This window comes from Bemisia tabaci, chromosome 2 (genome assembly GCF_918797505.1).
Source record: "Bemisia tabaci chromosome 2, PGI_BMITA_v3".
Taxonomy (NCBI): domain Eukaryota; kingdom Metazoa; phylum Arthropoda; class Insecta; order Hemiptera; family Aleyrodidae; genus Bemisia; species Bemisia tabaci.
The window spans coordinates 48,416,595-48,428,286 of NC_092794.1; the positions used below are offsets into that span (position 1 = coordinate 48,416,595).

At 41.4% G+C, this 11,692-nt stretch overlaps 1 protein-coding gene across 4 annotated transcripts in view; it reads right to left on the minus strand.

The window, feature by feature from the left end:
• LOC109044156 (tetratricopeptide repeat protein 39B) overlaps positions 1-9,925 on the minus strand; it is a 59,351-nt gene extending 49,426 nt beyond the window's left edge. Inside the window, exon 1 of one of the 4 annotated variants that reach the window (XM_072297478.1) lies at positions 9,591-9,925. The gene's annotated coding sequence lies outside the window, so the exon portion shown is untranslated. Of the gene's footprint in view, positions 1-6,987; positions 7,180-9,586 lie in introns of those variants that run through there. The other 3 variants (XM_019061715.2, XM_072297480.1, XM_019061716.2) reach the window with 3 other exon arrangements.
• Between the last annotated feature and the right edge of the window lie 1,767 nt (positions 9,926-11,692).

An 11,692-nucleotide genomic window follows, 5' to 3' on the forward strand; every position in this document is an offset into this window, starting at 1 on the left:
CCTTGATTTTCAGCCGCCGACGCTATAATTTACAGCCAAAAATTGATTAGACTGCTTCCCAGATCAAAATGTTACCGTATTCGAAAGATAAGACCCACGTCATTATATAACGCAATAGGAGCTCGGAATGGAGTAAGATTTTAAATTTAAAAATAAAAAGAGATCATTTTTTCTACTTTTTTCTTTACGAAATTGACGAAGTCTCCCTTCAGCGGGCTGATTATTGAAATTGATAGACAAAGCTATAGACAAAAAAGACACGCGGAAAATGGAGTAATCCAACTGGTTGAAACGAGTGGTTTTATGAACTAAGGGCCCTAGTAAAAATTGGCAGTAGAATCTGTATTCCAAAATTCCATAGACCTACAGCCGGCTGTAAGATTTCCAATAGCCTCTATAGCGGGCTACACAATTTTTCATAGCCTTTTATAGCCGATGGCGATTAAGCAACAGCCAGGCGATAAAGTGTATGCTAAACGTTACTAATTTCGGATGCTAGGACTTCGTGAGTATTTGGAGTACTGCTCTCTTTTTGGGCCGTAGTATCTTGATTTATTTTGCGAGGAAAGCTCCGTACTTTTGATGGATGCCTGCCATTACTAATATATTAGAGCACCTTCAGTTTCGTAAGATACTGTGCAATACCTCTGGTGTGAAATAGTTGCTTCAAGCGCCGTGGAACGCTGCGGCGCGGCAGGCGGGCAGCCAGCGCGAAACGCGCATTGGCGCCTACAAACCTAACAGGGATACTTCACGCGTTGCGCAATGCGTGAAGTATCCCTGTTAGGTTTGTAGGCGCCAGTGCGTCGCCGCTCCGCTTTATGTTAGGCTCTCATTATTCAATCTGGCAGAGTTAGCGTTATTCAACTCGTGATTTTGAAATGTTTGCACATCCTGTATGGATTATTCTCATTTTAATTGATGAAAAAAAATATGTATTAAAAGAAAATATAATGTGCGTTTTGTAAATATTAAGGTGGTTCCGTATCAAACTTAATTATTTCCAAAGTACACGAATTTCTACACAATTTCTTATAGCCTCTTATAATCGATGGCGAAAAAGCAACAGCCAGGCGATAAAGTGTAAAGCCCTGCGATAGGAACTATAGCCCGGCTGCATAATTCTTTATCGCTTCGTATAGCCCGGCCGTAAGATTTTCTCCGCATTCTACAGCCAGCTATATGATTTTCTGTAGCCTTCTTTAGCCGGCTATAAGAATTCCTATGGTATTTTGAAACGCAACTCTTATCGCCAATTTTTACCAGTGGGGGGGGGGGGGGGTGATGGACTAACTACAAGGTCTCTCGTGGGTTGCCGTCAGTTAGTGTATTATCTATGCTTTCTTGACTGCAACCACCCGCTTCCACGAATAGGATCGCTGTATTGCTTGGGGGGAATTTGCTGAATTTTCATCAAAAATTTTCAGCACACATGACTTTTGATTCTTAAATGCAGAACAAATGCTGATTTACACCTAGAACCCCTGGTGTGCATATACCAAGATACACGTTGTTATTTTGAAATTCACCGTTTCAAAATATGCACATAATCGGTTTTGATTCGAATTGATTATCAACCGATCGTTGGTTTTCGATTGTTCAAAAATTCCATTAATCAACACATCGAAAAACTCTAGGTCGGCCCGGCCCGCAATTCGTCGCTTGGCTGACATAAGAGCGTAACTACACATTGAGATGAGCCCGGAAAAGCATTGAATTGTATGGAGGACAGGGTTCACTGCAGAATGTAGTTACGCCCTTATGTCAGGTAGGCGACGAATTGGACCGCATTTTGCAATTTGGAACTATAAATTCTGGCTCTTCTGGAAAAACACTTATGTGCATAGAGAAACTAATGCCACATACGCTGCTTTTAAACCGGGCTAGAATTTATAGTTCCAAATTGCAAAATATAGTCCAATTCATGGGAGGCGGAAATAAGTCGGACGGACTTGCATCGGTGGATATACGGAGTCGTGGTTCGGACTTGGGAGCCCCGGCGCGGTGTGCGAAAAGAAAGCGTTATTATTCAGGAGGTGTAACAATGACCGCATTTCGATGTTCGGTGCATCGTTTACGGGTCGTCCTTTCACCGTATTGTGTATTTGACGCACGGTATCACCCACCCCCGCGCCGCACCGTCGCGGGGGGACCAGCACCCCCTCCCCCCATACTACTCCCCGGCATACTTTCGCTTATTCATAATGTCAGACGAACCATTGTCTGCCTTGACTTTGAATTCAACCGTGCGCTAGGCCCCTCGTGGAGGGAGGGAGGAAATAACTCGGTTGAGCCATACGGCGCACTAGAGGATCTTTATGGAGAGAGTAAGGACCATAGACTGAGACAGAGAGACCTTATACTGGCCTCTTGGCGACAGGTGAAAAATTTTACTTTCGGGGATTCACGCTTCCTTACGGACAACCATACGGCGGCAACAGTCATCACCCTTTTTTCGGCTGCATACCTACCTACTAGGTGGATGATGAGCCTCCATTTGCCAAACTTTGGTTTGTTTGCAAAAACACGTTGTTGACCTAGTAGTCGATCAACCGTTGGATGTCGAAGTCCAGAAAGTACGGCCTTCAGTATCGGATAAGATCGTCGAAGATCTTCCAGTCATCAAGTGCGGTACCTCTAGAGGGACTGAAAAGTTGACCCGCTCAACCATATAGCTTCCGTAGAGTACCTATATTGAGAGAGTATGGCCACTGGGCCCCATGGAGAGGCTCAGGATCCAAAAATGGCGGTGCTTTGTTTTGGTTTTTGAGGATGGGAGGGGGATCATTGCCAACTTTTGACGGTTATCACCAACCGCACTTGCTGCCAACCTTACTACATCCAAGATAATTTTTCTCAAAAATTGCACACGATTAGCCTTAAAAATATGCAAAGAAGTCGCAATAGTGCATTTGAGTAAATTTTTCGTTACGATAAGCAAAGAAAACTACATTTCGAGTCATTTTGCATTACATTAATTTATGGCGTCCGCCATTTTTGGGTCCAAAGGGCTCCATTCAGCCTAAGGTGGCTGAGCCAATCAGAGGTGGTAACATCAGTGGCCATACTCTCTCAATATAGGTACTCTAAGCTTCCGGAGCGACATATATACGTGTGTTTTTCGAATTGATAGCTATTCGTGCTCTTCGTTATGTTTGTTGCCTATACGGTGGAATTGAAGGCGAACTTCAAAGGCCGGGGCTATATCCGTCAACTGGTTCAGGTGGTTCTGTTAAGCTTTTCTCCGGCATGTTTTTGTTTAAGCGGCAAACTTGAAAGGGACCTTCAAGCGGACGATTTCTGCGAATAGGATTAAAAAATTGCTGATCAGATTCATTAAAGTTTGAGGAACGAGATAAATGTGTGTTTTTCGGATATATAACTATATTCGTGTTCTCCGGTATGTTTGTTAATTGCCTATGCGGCAGAATTGAAGGCAAACCTCGGGTAGACAATATCCGCGAAGTTCGTGGAAGGGATTAATGAGAGTTTTACGAATAGATAACCATCCGCGTTTCATGATGAGTTTGTTGCATACGTGGCGAAATTGAAGGCGAACTTCAGAAACTAAACTCGAGGCGACTCCCGATTTTTTCGATAATAATCTCTTGATGGCAAATGAAAAACATCTCCAACAGTACGTTTATGCTGCTAACTCAAAACTGTCGAACATAAAGATACGCACTTCTGCAGTTTCATTTATAATTATTAATATGTCCGCGTCCTATGTGCAAAGTTCGGGCTACATTTTGCAATTAGGAACTACAATTCCTAGCTCGCTCATCCGTAAAAAAACTCACGAGCATAGGGAAACTGAGGGTAAGTGCGTTGTTTCAGAACCGAGCCCGAAATTGTAATTCCTAATTGCAAAATGTAATCTCTTTATAAGGAAACAAGTACCGTCATCATTATTTGTTAAAATTGACTTTCAACATTTACGACTGCAATTAAATTCGAGGCATCGCAAAACAAAGAAAAGCTATTACTTCGGAAATCTTTTAATACCTCGATAATTGGCGCCTTCAAGTCGATTGTCGTCATGAAAAACAGGCGGTAGTTGCTGATTCTCGTTAAAAACTACTTCTTAAGAAAAACAAGCGTGATTCGGACGGTGAGAGGTTAAGAAGTCAAAACGATCTCGTACGAAGACACTTTTTATTTCGTAATATTTTAAATCTATATCAGCTGGACGATATTTGGCGGAAAAAAGATGAGAGGAATTTTCTGACACAAAATTAAAGTATTTCCCCAAATTGCATCTTATGAGTAAAGGGGAACGTTATCAAAGTAGAGAAAGAAAGTTATCAATGAGCGCGACACAAAGTGGGCGTCTTCGTCACAAAAACGCCTTCCGCGCTTTTTTTTCTCTTTTGGAAAAGCAATACGGTGCTGATAAGAATATACGATGAACATTCGTTCAATACACACACTGGGAAAAAAAAAAAAAAAAAAAAAAAAAAAAATTGGATCTAGAATCCAGACTCTTAAAAACATCGACAAGAAAAAGTACTCTTGATTCAATCAGAATCTAGCTTAAATCAAGAACCAAGCCTCTTAATTTAAGCGGATTTCCTTTTGATTCAAGCAAAAATCCGATTGAATCAAGAGTATTTTTTCTTGTCAATGTTTTCAAGAGTCTGGACTCTAGATCCAATGTGTTTTTTTTTCCAGTGCACATCATATTATAAGTAATAGAGATTGATGATCTGTTTATGCATCAGTGCGGTGTTATAGATTGCAGAGCGACAACTAAAGTGTAAATCACTTCGCCGTGGGAAAGTTTTCCAATTGATCGATTAATCGATTAATCAAATTTTTGGGTGATTGAGAATGCAATAATTCATAATTGATTCGAATTAAAATAAATCATATTGAAATGGTATATTCAAAATAGCAACCTGTACCCTGGGATGCTCCCCAGGTTTCCCAGGTGTTGGTAAATTAGCGTTTGTGCTGAATTCGAGAATCAAAAATCATGTGAAACATTTTCGATGAGAATTAAACAAATTTCGGAACAATTTTTACCATATTTTCTCCAGAAATCCTGTTTTCCTATACAATATCAGCACTTTTGGTCTCTGAGTGGAGAAATTTAGAGGTATGGTGCTGATTATTAGAAATTTGATTTGGGGAGTTTTGGAATTTCAATTAATCGGTGGTACTTAAATTATAATTTAAACAGGGATCCGAACTTTTAAGAATTGATTGATTCATCGCTAATCCAGCCCCACCCTCTTCCTCTCAGGGTGCTCATGTAGAGAGAGAGTATCGTCATTCCAATCCCTAACTACGAGAAAGCACTGTTAATAGATTGCGGCGCCTTGATGCAACTATTCGTGTCCCACGGATGTGCTTGTTGCATGTTAGAAACGTGAAGGCGCTTTTCCTTTCAAGAGACTACACTGACTTAATGGAGATGTTGCATGTGTGAGGAATTTGCGATTTGACTGTTCATTCTTATGTAAAAGTTCGCGAGAAACACGATGGTGCCACAGGTTTTCTCTGAAATCAACTCCCAAGCTCAAAAAAGCTCTCGAGTTGGGGCAAAAATGGAGGGGATATCCCACGCTATCCTAAGAGTCCACCTCTACATCAAGACGAACTCTCAATGCAAAGATAGGGAGCAAATACATTGACAGGGCTGCCACTTTATTTGGGGACTCTAAAACTGAAAGCACGGCAGCCCTGTCAATGTATTTGCTCCCTATCTTTGCATTGAGAGTTCGTCTTGATGTAGAGGTGGACTCTTAGGATAGCGTGGGATATCCCCTCCATTTTTGCCCCAACTCGAGAGCTTTTTTGAGCTTGGGAGTTGATTTCAGAGAAAACCTGTGGCACCATCGTGTTTCTCGCGAACTTTTACATAAGAATGAACAGTCAAATCGCAAATTCCTCACACATGCAACATCTCCATTGTACAAGTAAATTCTAATACAATTTTACTTGTTTGAGTCAATTTTGCAACCTTGGAAAACTTCATTCCATAACAGGAACATAACTGTTCCTTCGTCCGGGAGACGTCGAATTTCTCTAGCTTTATACGTCTTTTTCAACTATTGAAAACCGACTCCAGTGGGAAAAGGGCGTAATTTCCGAGCCACCTCTCTCAGTGCAGGTTGCTCCCTAATGATAAAAACCTTGAAAAAGAGCACGAACTATAATGTTTCCCTGACACATTTTAGTGCGATTCCTAGACAATTGAAGATAAGCCAAATAGTTAAAACGCATGATTTGAAATAGTTTCGAGGCAAATTTGTTTAATCAAAACGTCAAACCCATTCTAGACAAGAAATAAAGGCGACTTAACGATTCAGTGCCCCAGAGCCAGCAAGTACCCAACTCCATTTTAGTATTTTCGAGATATCAGGGGAAAACCGCGCGTCGGCCCCATTGATTCCAATGTAAATCTCAATTTTTGAAACTCAGCATCTTATAACCGGCGTGAGATGGGGCCACCAAATTTCCCACACACGCGGAACCGTTAATTGAGATTTCGAAAACGCCACTAACTCAATTTTTCCAAAAATGAGGGTTAGGCACCATTTGGTTCTAAAGTACTGAATTTTTTCTTCACACTTTCGTAATTTTTCCTGACATTTCCAGGTTTTGACAATTTAAAATTTCCTGAAATTTCCCGGTTCTCCCAGCAGACCCCGAACGCGGCAAACCTGACTGTAAGTCTCCGTCAAACACAATCGCGGACAGTGCTCCCATTTCCCGGAACTAGTTCCGAATTTCGGAACTTTTGAGATTTTAATTTTCCTGAATTTTTCCGGAACTAATCAAAGTCCCGAAATGTCCCGGATCTTTTGCATTTTCCGGAACTTTCTCGGAACTTTTGAAAAATCTAAAAAGAATCCCGGAACTTTTGACGGCCAGAGACTGGGAGAATTTGGACCAAAAAAGTTCCGAGTCCCGGAACTTTTGACGGACATGGAATGAAGGCACTGATAGCGGATATTAGTTACAAGAAAAGTGAACATTTACCAACAGTGGAGTGTAGGTATGAAGCCGAGTGGAAGCGCGGATTGAAACGAGAGCACGCGGCGGAAAACTCGGTCGGGAAACTCAAATCTCTCCGGTGGGCTGTGTGCTCGCGCCCGAGTCGGAACGAGGGAAGAGAGGCGACCGATATGGAGTGAAGACGAACGTCTTCTTCGCATGCACGAAACTAACAAACTAAGACCGTTACTGACGAAACAATCATAATTAAACGTAATATCTTCCCGCTCATTTCCTGCCCGATGCTTCGCTCCCCCCGTGCCCCCCTCCCCCGGGCGCAATTTCTATGCGGAGACCCATAGCTACAACCTTGATGCGTCACTCTTACAATTGGACGTATTTCTGCCAAACGGAACTGTGTGCATTATGACGTGAGCCCTGCTATGCATATATTTTTATGGGTCTCAGGGCTCATGTCTAAATGCATATAGTTCCGTTCGGCAGAAATACGTCCAATTAGCCGAATTCGCTCATCTCATACTGCACGCTCACCTAGGATGAATGATGAACCCAAGACATCGCGAAAATTATCTCGGTGCGCTTTTGCTCCAATGCCGCCGGAAAATCGGGGGGGGGGGGGGGGGGGGGGGGAGCTGCGGATCGGCTCGGGGGCTCGAGGCAAAAGCCCCCGTGAGCTGAGGAAAAATTGACCTCGCATGGGCTCCCCTTTCGGCAAATTTTTGGGGCCACATCCGACACACGCAGAGCCTCTCAGGCATGAGCGGAACTAGGAAATTTTCGTGAAGGGGGTGGAGGGGAAGGGTGGCACAAAAAGACACCGTCGCCTTCCGGCCAAAGTATCACAAACGCCATGAGACGTTTCAAAATTTTCCCGCCATTTTACTTTTTTATGACACTCCATTTAGGGAGGATCTGCTGGTCCCCCCCCCCCCCCCCCTCTGAAGAAGGATTTCGCTGGCATGAAAGGGGATACGGGGAGCTTCCCCAGCAAATTTTGAAAAGTTGAATCAACTCAGGAGTCATTTTGAGTTGCTTCCATCAAAAAGTTGATCCAATCACAATTTCAAAGATGAAAGATATGTCATGCACATCACTCAATAAAACGCACTTCTTTGGGGGGAGGGGCTGAGCAGATTTCTGGGGGAGCCAGGCCCTCCTATTTCTACCTATGCACTCCCTAAAATCACTTTTTGAGGGGGGGGGCTCACCCCCTACAAAATTTGGGACCAGTTTGCCCCTGCCAGTGAAGGGAACCCGATTTGCCATGGACATAAGTACAGCTTCCTCGCAAGATAATGAGGGCTTACTGGTGTTGTATCGAAAATGACATACATATTTACCCACTTACTACTCGCCTCAAACCCCTGTATTCTGCAAGTAGTGCGAATTTTGTTGTTACAGCGGAATTATTCTGTTCATTCCTTGAGGCCGCCACTTGGATGGAAACTTGAACGGAAAGTTGAAAGTAACATCACATTCTAGTTTCCGTTCGACTTTTAATTCGATTTGTGTGTTTTCGTACCAGTATCACACATTTCACCTTTTCATTCGACAAAAGCGGAGGAAAATTTTGATGAAAAGTTGAACCGCGTGAGTTGGGCTTTACTCTGAAAATCAAGGTCTTGTTAGCAGTCACATGGGGCACGGGGCAGCCTACCAAGCTATTTTACCATTGCAATGGATGTTCATTTGATCTTCATTCAATAACAAAGTAATTCTCTAATATAGCATGAGAAATTATCAGGGACGGGCTTCACTAGAAAAAACTAGGATTCGGCTTGTGACAAATGGAATAGAGACTTGACAAAACAAAGAGGACCTCATGAAAGCAGAAAGATGTTTATCTCCATAAATTTTAGTATTAAGTAAATGAGAGAACCAAGTTCAAAATTTTACTACTGAGGTAAACATTTATCAACAGTGAGAGATGGGAGGGCATGAGCGACCATATCTTCCCTCGGCATCAACGTGCCTTGCTATACTACTACTTGCCAGTAAAACTGCTTCTAATGACTGATGTAGATGGTCTCCAAGCATTTTAATAAGGTTATGAGTGATGAATATAGAGGATCAAAGGTCTCGAATTTGCTAGGTAAAATCTCGAGGTCCTGATCACCTGTATACGCTCTCCTAGACATTTCACTGAGGAAAGTCGAGAGTAGTATTTATAGAGAATGCCCTGTGTTTGTTGAATATTGTCTCAAAACTTGGTGCAAAAAAATATGGTACCACTAAAAAGCGAGTTCATGATCCCTTAAGAGAACTGAGCTTAGGTTAGAAATAGTGATTTAACCCGATAAGTAAGTGGAAGCAGTGCACGTTGCCGCAGTGATATGTTTATTAGATCGACACTTTGGAGAGAAAGTTGATGAAAATAAGGAATATCAAAAGAGGGAAACTATAATGTTAGGGCATCCGCAGACATAAGATGTGATATTTACATGCTGAGTTGTTAATAATATCACATTAAATGTCCTCCCAGATATATAACCATCTATTAGAATGGTTATGTAGTACATTGTAGTAATGCACAGCAACACTCTAAAGATGACAGTCTTTACATAGATTCATTCCAACTTGGCCATTTAAATGTCAAAAATTTAATGCAATTGGGCCTACTTACCTACATAGAATCGAGCTCAAAGAATATCCATTAATATCCCATGAAGAATTTGGATTTCACAAAACTGATCATGAATTACAAGTAGGTAAACAATTTTATCAACATTTTAACACGAACACAACATTTGGAGCATTACAAACAGCAGGATGACACGCGAAATGTTAGTTAAAATTCATGTGGAAGATTCTACTTTCAACCGAGATGAGAACCATCAGTCTAGGATTCATCGTAATCAACGCAAAAGTTATCAATAATTCAGTCTCCTACATTGTCTGGAATAAGATTATTGATAGCAAGATAAAAGTGTGTAATTATTTACTCCATCAGCTGTTCAAGTGACCCTGACGAGCAAAGAGGTTGGAATAGGAACTCTGCAGTGAATCGACTTGAAGGAATATGGCATCGAGACAGGTGTACAGGGTGATCCAAGGTCAAACTGTCAGACTGAGGTCCGAATACCGAATCAGACTTTCGTCTTTTATGCAATGGAGAATTTGCACGCAATTTTTTTATTGCTTCATCTGAAAGTGCCTAATGAGCTGAGTTCGCAATATTTTTCATAATTTTTTTCTGACATGGGAAATTGGAGAAAAATTGATTTAAAAGTGAGAAAATGTGCCGCCTTGTGACGTCATCTGGCGGCATTTCCCATTTAAACACATGTATTTTAGCAGAATCGGTTATTTTGTCATATCTCCTCTAATAATTGCTCAATTTATGAATCAAGGGTATCTTCGTGTTCAGTTCACTCAGAGGATTCCACTTAAACAGGAAATTCATCAAATTTCAGACCCTTGCAAATTCTCCATTTCTTTCCTAAAAGTTTTCCCCTCATAATGTAACACCCCGGTCCCAGGCACCAATTTTCAACTTCAACCATAGCGCGTTTTTCCTGCATTTTGGAAACGGTAATGAGCCAACATTTAAATCTCATAACAATATGCACTCAATAAATTTACACTTACGCTTAATTAATTTATGACATTAGAAAAACGATATCTCAGATATATGTGAAATGCCGGAGGGATCGCAAAATACCATCTTTGCATGCCAAAAAAGCAAATTATTGGACTCTTCATCTCCCCCCCCCCCTCCCGGAAGCCGGAAGTCAAAACGCCTTCATTTCCGTGCTTATACGACACGGACATCTATGGAGCCCGAATAGTTGCATCCAGGGAGTTAGAAGGAAATTTTTATGGCGTTCGTCGCATTCAACACTTATGAGGGCGCTTTTCTTGTTTTTCTTCTTCTGCTGTGTGTTTTCTTCGTCCCCACGAAGGCTACGAGTACTCTATTCCTCCTTTTTATCGCGACATTTTCAATCTTCCGAAAAAGTAATGCTTTATTTATTTGAATTAATGACAATGTTGCCGTCTCAAGATGTAGGCTGCGCGCTGCGCCCCTATCTCCTCTGTTCTGAGAACGGTGGATGCGGCAAAGTCGTTCTGTTCACCTCAAGAAAAATTCGAGCGTACATCTCTACATAATTGTAAATTTTTTTCTCGCCGATTAATAAGATAAAAGTCCAGTCAGAAATGCGAAATCAACCTATATAGCTAATTCAGAGCCTGGCGAGGCAGGACACAATCCGTGTGGAAAATATATTGGTCTTACGTTTCAGGATAATTTGGAAAAATCCTCAACCCATCGCTGCACTTAAAAAAAAAAAAAAAAAAAAAAAAAAAAAAAAAAAAAAGTGAAAATTGGCCTGACAGAGTGACAGATATCTAGATCTCACTGGTACCGGAAATAGCTTATTTTTTGAAACACTTAGATCAATAATATTCTACCAACAGAGAAGATAAAGCAAGGAAGTTTTCAAGAAATTACGTCAAGTAAATAGTTTTGCAAAGAAAAATTGAAGTATGACAGGAAATCTGGCATCGTCGCAAACCGACGTAGGTACGTGGTTTTGCATTTGCACCTTGGTCATCGAATTGCACTTTTGGCTAAACTCGGAAATTTTTAATATCGGGTGGCGATGTTGCAAATTCCCGATCGCGCTTTTTTTATTCATTTTTTTAAAAGAAAACCTACTTCAGGGTTCATCTTCAAAACTCGAAATTTTCTTCGCTCACTCAAAAATATTTTTAAAAAAATTCAAAG